Source organism: Bufo gargarizans, chromosome 6 (genome assembly GCF_014858855.1).
Source record: "Bufo gargarizans isolate SCDJY-AF-19 chromosome 6, ASM1485885v1, whole genome shotgun sequence".
Taxonomy (NCBI): Eukaryota; Metazoa; Chordata; class Amphibia; order Anura; family Bufonidae; genus Bufo; species Bufo gargarizans.
The window spans coordinates 322,242,868-322,256,232 of record NC_058085.1 but is presented as its reverse complement, the minus strand read 5'-3'; positions in this window follow the sequence as shown (position 1 = coordinate 322,256,232).

Genomic DNA, 13,365 nt, shown 5'->3' with positions numbered 1-13,365 from the left:
TGAATACCTTAGGGTGTCTACTTTCCGAAATGGGGTCAATTGTGGGGTGTTTGTACTGTCTGGGCATTGTAGAACCTCAGGAAACATAACAGGTGCTCAGAAAGTCAGAGCTGTTTCAAAAAGCGGAAATTCACATTTTTGTACCATAGTTTGTAAACGCTATAACTTTTACCCAAACCAATTTTTTTTTACCCAAAATTATTATTTTATTTTTTTTTAATCAAAGACATGTAGAACAATAAATTTAGCGAAAAATGTATATACGGATGTCGTTTTCTTCGCAAAATTTTACAACTTAAAGTGAAAAATGTCATTTTTTTCCAAAACAATCGTTAAATTTCGATTAATAACAAAAAAAGTAAAAATGTCAGCAGCAATGAAATACCACCAAATGAAAGCTCTATTAGTGAGAAGAAAAGGAGGTAAAATTCATTTGGGTGTTAAGTTGCGTGACCGAGCAATAAACGGTGAAAGTAGTGTAGTGCAGAAGTGTAAAAAGTGGCCTGGTCATTAAGGGGGTTTTAGCTAGCGGGGTTGAAGTGGTTAAAGGGGTTGTCCAGGTTCAGAGCTGAACCCGGACACAGCCCGATCTGCACTCATTCACCATGAGTGTAAAAATCTCCGATGCTCCCCCTCGCCCTGCGCTGAATCACGCATGGAAAGGGAATTTTCTTGAGATCCGGTGAGGGTACTGGGCTCTCCATGGGTAAGCTAGGCGGAGGCTTCTGCTCAGCAGGGAGGCCAGTGACATTACCAGCAATATTGGGCTGTATTTAGCGCGTCAAGCAATCCAGATCTTTTAGCCATGCTGAAAGATCAGGATTTGTCGGCGGCAGATCGTGCTGTCTAATTACAATCTGCCTTCCGGCAAACCACTGGAGAACATGGGGACGAGCAATGGCATAGCGATCGCTCCTGCTTGTGTTGCTGAGGAGGTCTCCTCAGCAAGTGAGCAGACGATTGCCGAGAGGGAAGTCTGTGTGATTGCGGTGGCTAATGCACCCTTTAGTCTGTACAGATCATTTTACTGCAGTTACCTGCTTATCAGTTATTCTAATCCTGCCTGTAATGATATCACCTCTATGTATAGATAACACAGGATCCTTAATAGGTGATATTTAAAGCTTATCTATCCTTTCCTTGTACAATGACCTCTGCATAGAGCATGCCTAGAAAACTCTTGGATAGTCAATGAGGTTCCCTCCTGACCATTGTATCTATGGCCCATGGGGATGCCGTAAAGCAATTTTCTTAATACAGTTAAGAGCAACTCATGTTCAGAAAACAGAATTAAAGAAATCTGTCATCAGAAAATAAAAACAATTATTAAAAAGTATGTGTTACTATCTGGTTTTAACTGGCTGATAACATTTTTGTTGACACATTTCCTTTTGGGCTCATGCACACGAACATATTTTCAGGTTTTTTTTTTCTTGCCTTATACGGAACCATTCATTGCAATGGGTCCGCAAAAAAAAAAAAAAATGGAAGTTACTCCATGTGCATTCCGTTTCTGTAATTCCGTTCCGCCAAAAAATAGAACATGTTCTATTATTGTCCGCATTACGGACAAGGATAGGACTGTTCTATTAGGGGCCAGCTGTTCCGTTATGCAAAATGCGGAATGCACATGGACGTCATCCGTATTTGCGGACCTCAAAATGCATACGGTCGTGTTCATGAGGCCTTAAGCTGCAGATCACTTGATGAACTAGAAAAGTGCTCATTGATTGGGTGTAATGATTGCTGGTGTGGACACCTCAATCATGGTTTCTACGCTGCAGATCGAGTTGTCTAATTGAGTGCTGCCCAAAATCAATGAATTTGGAGAAGGACATAGTAGCAGTAACCATTGCATACTGCATGTAAAGGGTGAGCGCCTCGCCTCCACTGATGAGGCAATTGTCCGGGAGCAACGCTTCCTTCCCAACAGTTGTCTGATCTTCAGCGCAGTGTAAATGCACCTTTAGTCTATATTGGCCTTCACAGTAGTTCAAGCTGCTGGTACACATTCAATGAAACAATGCGATGCATGAAAGATCTTTCAGGAAACGCTGATTCTTTGAGCGAAATTCATTAATGTAGCTAACCACACCCAGTTTTCTACCCATATTTGAAAACTGGAGTGAGTGGTGTAAGACTGCAAAAAGTTGCTAAATGTTTGTGCAAATAAGTGCAAAATGTTGCCACAGCCCTATTTTGGTGGTATGCTAAATCTTCCCCATTGTCTTTCTTATTGTGGAATCCTGTACATTGACCTTAACTGAAGCAATTGAGGACAGCAGTTTAGATGTTCATCCTGGGCCCTTTTTTGACCTCCTGGCCAAGTTTGTCAGTGCGTTCTTGGTGAAATTTTGGTTGGCCGTGCACTCCTTGAAAGGGGTGACCGGCTTCACTGTGGTTCGCTGGAGCCCCAGTGGCTTTGTAACCCTTTCCATGTAGGTAGTTTTTAATGACTTTGTTTTGCATCTGTATTTTAATCACTTTAGAACGTGGCATGGTGCTGCTTTTTGAGACCTTCTAGCCTGCTTCATACTTCCAGACAGGTTCTATTTAGAGGGATCCAGCAAGCCACCTTAATTAATCATATCTTGCCTACAAATGAAATTTTACAGTATACTACCATCTTGAAGTACCATGGATTGGTTGCTTCTGGAACTGAGTTCTGGCTCCAGTCCAAAGCACAATTGGTCTCCCTGGCACATGTGCATATGAGGTGGATTCAAGAGTTTACAGAAAATTCTTTTTTAGGCAAAGATATGATTAAAGAGTAACTGCCGTTTCTTTCTTTTTCTTTTCTTTTTTTTTGGGCTAATGTGTAGGGACAGTGGCAGTTTTCCCTAAATAAAGGATATTACAAAAATGTTCCCTGTCACTGTTCCTACACAGTAGTAAAAATAAATAAATGTAAAAAAAAATCATTTGAAATTGCAATTACTTTTTAAGCTGCATTGCTGGGTCCTGGAAAATGTTTAGATTCAATAGGACTTGCAGTAATCGTGCACAGAAAAAAGATGTGCAGAAAAAATATTAGAACAAACTGGGTAGGTGTAATTAATTTTTTAGAGCACTGTATCCCAGCAATACCCCTTTTATACTTTCCCAACCATCCACTGTAAATTTACAGCAGGTATTATGAATATGGCCCTCTCACAAACGCAGCAGCCACCAAAGCCACAAGGTGAATGCTGTTTTAAACAGCAGACACCTTGGGCTAATGTCTGCGATCAGCGAAAAAGCCAGACATTCAACCATTTAGATGCCATGGTCAAATGGGACCACAGCATCTGAGCCATTCATTCCCTGCAGTAGCTTCAGTCCTCCTGAAGGATCCAAGGCTACCTCAGCTATGTTCCTGTGAAGACCTGTGACAGGGCTCCATAGGAACATAATGAAGTTTTCATAAACTCCAGTGCTAATGTCTGAGGAGCAATCTAATGATCATATGTTCAAGTTCCCTAAAAAACGTTTTCAAACATATAAAGAAAATATCAGAATTCAATTGATTCCCCTTCCCCCCCTTTTTCCCCCAAAATAAAAATAAACACTTCAATAAACATTATAAGCATCGCCGTGTCCAGAAACACCTGTACGATAAAAATATTTATCCCTGTTGTGGCAGACCAAGGGTCAGTCACATGATGATCGTTGCCACGTGTTCAGGTAAATGACGTCAATGGAGGAAAATAACAGAAGTCAGTGTCAAAACTGCCAGGAACCCAAAGTGGGAGTGTCCTGGACAGTGATGGCCAGTTCGCCAGTGAACACATGCGGGCTGCCATTTTAACTCCCAAGTCCGGCAATGCACAGGTAAGTCCTTGCCTGTGCCGCGAGCTGTCTGAAACAAGGCGCTCGGCGGCTGTTCTTGGAACTGCCTACTCCCGGTGACCGCATTTGTTTCAGACCGGCTTGCGGCACAGGCAAGGGCTTACCTGTGCCTCGCCGGACTTGTGAGTTACGATGGCAGCCCGCATGTGTTCACTGGTCCTGGGCCTTTTATTTATACACAATTCAAAAAGGCTGTAACCTCTTAAAGTTAAACATGATTGGTTTACAGATATTTCAATAATGGCTTTTGATTGGTACACTAATAATACTTCTGATTCGTTAGAACTGAATCCATCTATTGTTTGGTTAGTATTTTATACGTTTTCCCCCATCCCTATAACGTGTTAACTGCTGAGTTATATTTTTTTATTATTTTTTTTTATTATTTTTTTTTAGCAAGAAATGCATATTTGGTTATTAGTACGTACATACGCTTATCTTATCTTAACACACATGGCTAACTTCTATAGTTTTTGCTTATGTCATTTTTATCTTCTTGTTTTTCCAATTGTCACCATATTCTATCACGCACACAGAGAAATAAAAACATAATGAATATTTTATATCCACTTTTAGAAAAGCTGGATAATTTCCTTAACATTTCCCTCCTCTTTTTCAATTTTTCTGTGGGCGCCTTGAAGAATCTCTTCACATGGTAGACATTTTGTTCTGAAGGTTTCATTGTATCGTGTGTGTGTGTCTTGCTAACTACTAACCTGCCTGAGCAAAAAAATGACCCCTTAGACAGCCCGTACTTCAGAGTATACAGATAAGCTGCATAGACCATGCGATGCAAGCATCGATTCCAGTCTGTCTAGTAGTGTTCATTTGACTAAGCATACATACATTTCTAAGTGGATGTAGGTGCATTATTGTTGTCCCATGCATCATTGTCCATAGTTCTGGATACACCTTTCTTCTGCTCCTGTGTTGGAATCTCTAGGAGCTGGTAGGTCAGCTATACCGCTAGGAGCATCAGCAGTAAGCCTAAAAGTTTCTGTGTAGCTGTGTTCCTCTGTTGTAGAATCAGAAAGATGAACATCATCTTGGGCGTTGCTGTCCCTTGATTAGACAGTGCTGTCAATCATGGCATATTCCTTGACCAATATGGTGCGACCTAGAAGTGTAGCTACGTGGAGTAGGCCTGGAATCGCCTTTAAAGTCCACCTCCGTCCTCTAGTCAACGCTATGGACACTTCTGTGATGGCAAACCTGGGACAGACACTTCCTTCCTGCCAAAGATGCGCCTCCATCTGAACTTCCACTTAGGTCCTAGAGCTACTTAATACAGAACAGAAAGTGATAAACGCAGTAACAGTACCACCTGAGTGATTCCATCTGGGACCACCACTATGGTGATTCCATACTGTTGAGAGTGTGCAGAGCTTGTGTGATCCCTAGTATGTGTCCCATTATCTCCCCAGTGAAGTGGGTACCTCTGTCTGACTCTATCACTTCTTGAATCCCATCTGCAGACTACTTCTGACAATATTTTCTTAGCAGTGTTTTTGGCCGTAGCCGTAGTTACTGGCCAGCCTGAGAATACATCAATGGCTACTAGGTCATACTCATATGTGCCCACCTTGGGTAGCTGTATTTAATCCACCTGCACTCTTTAAAACGGGTACAAAGGTTTGGGAGTTTTTTTTACAAACCTCCCAGGCTTATGTCTGACACATGTAAGACAACCCTGAACAAACTTTTCAAAGAGGGTCTGAATTCCAGATGCAAACCAATGTTCTAACACTAGTGCGCTCATAGCTCCTTTTGACAAATGAGTAGGGCCATGTGCTAAATTGGCCATCATTGGATACAAACTCCGAGGCAAACATGTTCTGCCATTTACCTGCCAGAGCTCTTCGTGGCCCCCGCCTCCATCCATACCTTTTTGTCTTGAGGCGTTATCTGAGCCTGTAATTCCTGCAAGAGCGACAAATCTGGCATTGTTTTTTCCAACTATGTCAGGAGCGGCAGACCGGCTGCTTGTTTGGTCTGCTTGAGAATTTCCCACAGCTAGCGGATCATCTTGCTTCACATGGGCTGGTACTTTAACAATGGATACCTCTGTGAGCAGCTCTAGGGTATCTATGAGACTCTGTACTGCTTCTGAATTGGTTATTCATTTGCCCGATGAAGTCATAAATCCTCTAGTTTTCCAGATAACACCAAAGTCATGTGCTACCCCGAAAGCATACCTGGAATCGGTGTAACAATTAATTCTCAGTCCCTTACCCAATGTACATGCATCAGTGAGTGCCTTCAATTCCTATCTGAGTTTACCAACACACACGTGACAATAGATGCAGCATCATGAATGTTAAGTTTAGCCGGCTTTGTTAGTAGGAGTCTGACAGACGTTCCCTCAACCCCTTGACAATAAATGTAATCTGAGGAGATAAGCTCCTGAGGCACATATTTTTCTTGTATTAGGGTATGGGCTGCTCCTGTGTCTACCAAAAAATCTATTGAATTCCCTGTGTCCTCACATGTGGATGTAATGATTAGTTGTGGTCCTGGGGTTGTGTGTCAAGGGGGTAGTTAACGTTGAGGGAACTCACAGTATTGACGTCACTTCATTTTGAGGTCTGGGCAGTAGCCTGACCTCTCCAGGAGCATTTGACTGAATAATGCCCCTTTTCCCACAATTCCAGCATGTTACTTGGTCCCAGTTACGTGGAGACTGAACCCCACCTGGTACCCTTTCCTGGAACCTGCCCTTAGGTTTAAAGGGTTGGTTAGCCATTATTGGCTTTTTTTTATTCTGCAAGTCTAGCTCAACTCCCTTTGCTATGGCCACTAGGTCAGGGAACTGGCAGGTCCGCTAATCAGGGCGAGCCTTCTTTACAGCATCCTGTATGGGTGCTTTTAATCCAGACATGAAAGTAAGGACATGAGACTACTAAAACATACAATCTCCTGTCTCATACCCATAGTCAAGCCAGAACTGTTCTAAAGCTGTGGCGTAGTCAGCTACAGTCTGCTTAGCGTCTTGTGTTTGCATCATCAGTCAGTCTGATTGTCCTGTTGCTCTTTCACCCAGGGGTTACAAGCCATGATAAATTCCTGGCCTGACTGGTCTGTGGCCTTATCCACAGGGACAGTACCTGGGGCCTTTGCCAACATTTGATTCTTAAGTACCTCCCCTCTTTTTGTCTCTAGAAGACTCTCCAGATCTGCCCAAGTGACTTTATATGCGGTCTGGATACTTTCCAATTTTACGAAGGAAAGTACTGGGGACAGTACGGGGGTCTGGTAAAGTGTTACACATAGCCAGCAACTTATTTGGAGTTCATGGCCTATAATCATTATAATCGTGTGTTTCCACTTGCCCTGCTTTGACTGTGGGAAGGGTCTTATTGACCAGTAGGTATAAGCCAACATGAGAGTGTGGCTTGGGCACCCCACAGGCTGAGTATCTCTCTCTCTCTTGAGTCTGGGTTTTGTTGTCCACAATTAGGACAAGTCCAACCCTCTGGGCCATTATATGGAGGTGGTGCTGTGGAAGGGAGAGATTTTTGTGGGTATAGGGAATACACCGTACTTCAGAAGAGATGGTTAATTCTTTTGTTGGCAATTTCATTTTATCCTATATTTCATACACGGTCCCTTTGTCAGTGTCTTTTGCCTTATGGGCAGTCATAGACATTCCCTGGGCTACATCATACTACATCGTGGCTTGGCCATATTTGTTATGGTCTTCCAACCACCCCTCAGAATTAGTGATACATTTCTGCCATACTGGTTCATCCAATGTTCCATTCACACCTGCTCCCAGTTTCTTTAGCATTTGTCTACAGTCTTTGGTTGCTTCAGTGCCCTTTGTGCATGCTACAATATCATTTGCAGAGACCCATTTCTCTGCTCCCTTCTCAGAGGAACGCTTATCTGTGTAGCCCTCATCCCGTGGGTGGCTCCTTGTAATTCCCTATCCAGGTACTCTCACCTGGTGAATTACAACAGTGCTGTGGACACTCTTCCGAGGCAGCACCATTAGTGGTACCGTGGACACACTTCCGAGGCGGCACCACTTTCTTCTACGACCAGTGGTGCTGTGGGCACACTTCCGAGGCAGCACTATCCACTGGTTGGCAATACTACAGTATAGTCTTGCCCACACAGAGTAATTCACATGTCCTCTTTGGGGTTACTCACTGGAAACCCCTTAAACCCCTCTATGTTCTTTCTATGGCACATGAAGCAAAAAAGTACTGCTATCCTAATGATTATAACTGCAACCACCCAATCCAAACTGGTATCATAATACCCACGCATGTATACACTATACAGCAGAGAAGTTGGCCTCACACAATATCAACAGGCACTCAGTACATGTGAAATCACACAGCATGACATAACATTGGAACAACCCCTTACCCCAGGTGCCTTTTCAGGTACCAACAAGGAACTGCAGGCCCCCTATCCAATCTTACTGGACAGCTTTATACACTGCCACTTCTCACAGCCTCCTCCAAGATGGGTCAATCAACCCTTTTCTCCACCAGAACCAGTGGTCTCCAGAGACAGGTACCGGACAAGCCAGTCAGCAAGCTCTAGACTTTCTGCTTGGCTCAGGGGGAGCAGGGTCAGACCCTTCCTAGATTCAGCTTATCTCAGCCACTCACACATTCGTGCATTCATACACCTAGAGACAGTTTTGCACATATAGGGGAAATAAACATTCACCAGAACACGGTACCGGCACCACGGTCACACACCACACAGCAGAACAGCGAGCAGAGCTCAGGAGACAGGCAGTAACACAATGGGTTACTTACCGCTGTCTTCCTGGGTCCTGGTCTCCGTATCGGGGTCTGCAGCTAGGAGCGTTGTTGTAGTGCCCTCATTCTCCACCAGAAAATGTTGTGGCAGACCAAGGGTCAGTCACATGATGATCGTTGCCACATGTTCAGGTGAATAGCGTTGACGGAGGAAAATAACAGAAGTCGGTGTCAAAGCTGCCAGGAACCCAAAGTGGGAGTGTCCTGGGCCTTTTATTTATACACAGTTCAAAAAGGGTGTAACCTCTCAAAGTAAAACATGATTGGTTTGCAGATATTTCAATAATGGCTTTTGATTGGTACGCAAAAAATACTTTTGGTTAGACCCATATGGCGAATGTGAAAATTTTGCCTGCTTTACATATGCCACTTTTTTGTTACTTTACCTCCCCCCAAAAAATTGAATAAAATGTTATCAAAAAGTCATCTACAGCCCACAATGGTATTAATGTAAAATACAGATCGCCCCACAAAAAATTAGCCTTCACACAGCTCAGCAGAGGATTTCCCTTTTTTTTTTCAAGCATTAAAACAAGAAAAACTAATATAAATATGATATTATTTTATTTGTACTGACTTGGAGAATGTAGAGAACAGGTTGATTTTACCGCATAGGAAACAACGTAAAAACAAAACCCAGAAAACGATAGCAGAAATTTTTTAGTTTTTTTTCTTATTCTTTATTTTGAATTTCTTTTTTCCAGCTTTCCACTACATCGTGTCCAAGAGTAACTAGTAGACAGTACAATTTGTTCCACAAAAAAACAATCCTTTATACGGCTATGTGAATTGAAAAAATAAAAAGGGTACGGCTCTAGGAAGGCCGGGATTAAAATACGAAAAGAAAGGAAAAGGGAAATGACCTGGTCTTGAAGGGATTAAGTTGCAAATTAGGTCAGTGGATAACTAAAGAAAACCTATTGGAATGTGGTGATCCAAGAAGAAAATAATTTGCTCAGCTGGCCTGCTGTCTCATTCTGCATTTTTGCATATGTATGTCAGATTTGCTCAGTTTGCTCCCGGATACTATTTCTGTGAATAGATTTCTAAGTAGTGAATGGACCCTTAGATGACGTATGAGCTGACTATAAAAGTGGGCATGTTACAATCAAGCAGGTAACCACTGATGGAGTGAGGTAACACTCCAAAACGCATCTGGTGTATAAGGTGCCTGCATATTGAAAGACCCACTTTTGCAAAAATCTATGGATAAAGTTTGGTGTCTATTATCTTTCTCCTTACTGCACTATTATAAGCTGTGAGACCAAAAGAGGAACGCCGGCTCACGTGAGATAACAAGTCTTCAACTCACGAGTCACATGATATGCCGAGCATGGATCCCCACGAGTAACACAGCTGGCAGACGAGGGAGCTCGCTCTACGCTCTGTGCTGGAAAAAGCTGTGACGTCGGGAGATGAGCATCAGCCCACGTGAGATGCCAAGTACGCACCTCCACGAGCGATAAGAGCTGGAAGTTAAGGTAGCGTGGCCTCTGGCTCATTCCATCAAAGAGGTAAAATCTATTTAGTTTATTGACCGCCACGTGGGACGGTATGGTGCAGCGGCACAAGCTAACTATACTAACAATCTAAGACCTCTATTACCTTGAGGTAAACAGCTACCTGTCATGGATGATGTTGCAGAAAGCTGGAACTTATAAATAAACATCCGACTGGCTTCATCCCAAACTAAGGAGCATAAGGGTGAGCCCTATTAGACCCCTAGCCCCTGACTGCTATGCCCATGCAAGGGTCTCTATGGTAGACGATTGCATGCCCACGTACCTAATACTGTGTGACACCTGAAAACCCTATAATAGTGAGTGGACACGACCACCGGCTCCCTGCACTTAATACGAACAGAGTCGGGGTCACCTAGAATCAAGCCAGCAAGGAAACACAAACAAAGGAAAAAGACTTATCTGATCAAACAGCAGCCTTAAGCAGTGAACACCTCATCCAGGAAGTAGTAGAAACCGCAAAGTGAGGCAGTATGGGAGGGAATATAAAGGGAGACAATTAGTTTAAATAGGTGACTCCTGGGAGAAGGAAAGGAGATGACAAAGTGAAACCAAAACAAAGAACGTCATGCAAGAGGTAGAGTTGAACGTCTGCCAGACCTTCTCACAGAACTGGCGGTGACAGTACCCCTCCCTCTACAGGTGGACTCCGGACACTTAGAGCCCACCTTCTCAGGATGAGACCTATGGAAAGCCCTGATGAGACAAGTGGCCTTGATGTCCGCCACTGGGACCCACATCCTCTCCTCAGGACAATAACCCTCCCAATGAACGAGGTACTGGAGAGAACCGTGGATAATGTGAGAATCCACAATCCTAGAGACCTGAAATTCAAGATTACCATCAACAACAATTGGAGGAGGAGGCAAAGAGGAGGGTACAGTGGTTTGGACATAAGGTTTTAATAGGGACCTGTGAAAAACATTCTGGATCTTCTAAGTCTGAGGAAGATCAAGACGGAAGGCAACGGGATTGATGACGGACAAGATCTTGTAAGGCCCAATAAACTTAGGACCCAACTTCCAGGAGGGAACCTTCAGTTTGATATTCTATGTAGACAACCACACCAGATCACCCACATTCAGGTCCGGAGCAGGCACACGTCTCTTATCTCTCACTCATCCTCTTCAGATTACCCTGAATCTTTTGCCAAATAAATGACAAAGACTAGGAAAATCAGGTAAACAAGAAGACCCCTCTCCAGAGAATGTCCCAAACTGCAGATGAAACCCATATGCACCAAAAAATGGTGACTTATCAGAGGACTCCTGGCGACGGTTATTTAAAGCAAACTCAGCAAGGGACAAAAAAGAATACCAATCCTCCTGATTCTCCGCCACAAAACAGCGCAGATATGTCTCCAGATTCTGATTGACGTGTTCGGTCTGACCATTCGACTGCGGGTGAAAAGCAGAAGAGGACGACAACCGAATCCCCAAGCGAGAACAGAAGGCTTTCCAGAATCTGGAAACAAATTGCGTGCCCCTATTAGAAACGATGTCTGAAGGAATGCCATGCAATTTAACAATGTGATCAACAAACGCTTGCGCCAACGTCTTAGCATTGGGTAACCCAGGAAAGGGAATGAAATGCGCCATTTTACGGTCCACTAGTTTTTTTTTTCTTTTTACTTTTTCTCATGAGAAGTCTTGTTCATAGGTGTGGCATGTTTTAGAGGCTGCCTGCAGTCATGTGACCACAATTAGTGAAAACAGGTGCAGTCCCTCTATAAATACCGCCACTTTTTAATGTTGTATTGTGTCATGAGTAAGGGCGCGAAATGTCTTCAGTAGCCCGAAACATGTAGACAACGACTTTGTAACTGTAACTGGATGTGATTTTACCGCAAGCAAAATACATTTTTCCTTTACCAAAGTGGAGTTGGATTTCTTCAACCATATTGCAATAGAGAAGAACAAAGACCATCTGGCCTCTCTTGGGTTCAGACGCTTGGCCGATTCCAAGTAGGCCAGATTGTTATGGTCGGTAAACACGGTAAAATGGTGTCTGGCTCCCTCTAACCAATGGCGCCATTCCTCAAAACCTAATTTGATAGCCAACAACTCCCTATCTCCCACATCGTAATTTCTCTCTGCAGAGGAGAGTTTCCTTGAGAAAAAGGCACACAGTCGCCATTTGGCAGGAGAGGGACCCTGAGATAAGACCGCACCCACACCCACCTCGGAAGCGTCCACCTCAACAATAAAAGATAGAGACATCAGGTTGTACCAAAATGGGAGCGGAAGCAAAACTCTTTTTGATACTAGAAAAAGCTTTAAGCGCATTTACCGACCACAAGGAAAAATCTACCCCCTTTTTAGTCATATCAGTGAGTGGCTTAACAACAGAGGAATAATTTAAAATGAACTTTCTGTAATAATTGGCAAAAACCACATCAGCGCCTTCTGATTCTCAGGAATCTCCCACTCAAGCACAGTGCGGACCTTCTCAGGGTCCATGCGAAAACCAGAAGCGGAGAGAAGAAAACCAAGAAATTGAATCTCCTGAACCGCAAACACACGTTTTTCCAGTTCACTGTACAATTTATTCTCCTGCAGAATCGGCAAGACCTGACGTAGGTGGTCTCGATGAGTCTTGAAATCAGGAGAAAAAAATCGAAATGTCATCTAGATACACCAGTGCAAATTTCCCCTTTTAAAGGGCTTCTGTCACCCCACAAAAGTCATATTTTTTTTTTTTGGGGATAGTTACATTACTTATAGCGCGATATAGGAGAATATAATCTTGTCACTTACTTTCATGCGGCCGTTTCTTTAGAAAACGAAGTTTTATAATATGTAAATCCGGTCTCTACCAGCAAGTAGGGCGTCTACTTGCTGGTAGCCGCAGCAGAAAACCGCCCCCTCGCCGTGTTGATTGACAGCGCCTGCGCCGATGACATCACAGAAAGAGAAGGTGTCATCGGTGCAGGCGCACTGAGGGAGTTCTGAGGAGACGAGCCTCCTCATCTCAGAGCGCCTGCGCCGAATGAACAGAGGCGCGCGATTTTTGAAATACTGACAGGGCCGGCCCGGAGGAGGAGAACACGGCGAGGGGGCGGTTTTCTGCTGCGGCTACCAGCAAGTAGACGCCCTACTTGCTGGTAGAGACCGGATTAACATATTCTAAAACTTCGTTTTCTAAAGAAACGGCCGCATGAAAGTAAGTGACAAGATTATATTCTCCTATATCGCGCTATAAGTAATGTAACTATCCCCCCCCACCCCCCCCCCCCCCCC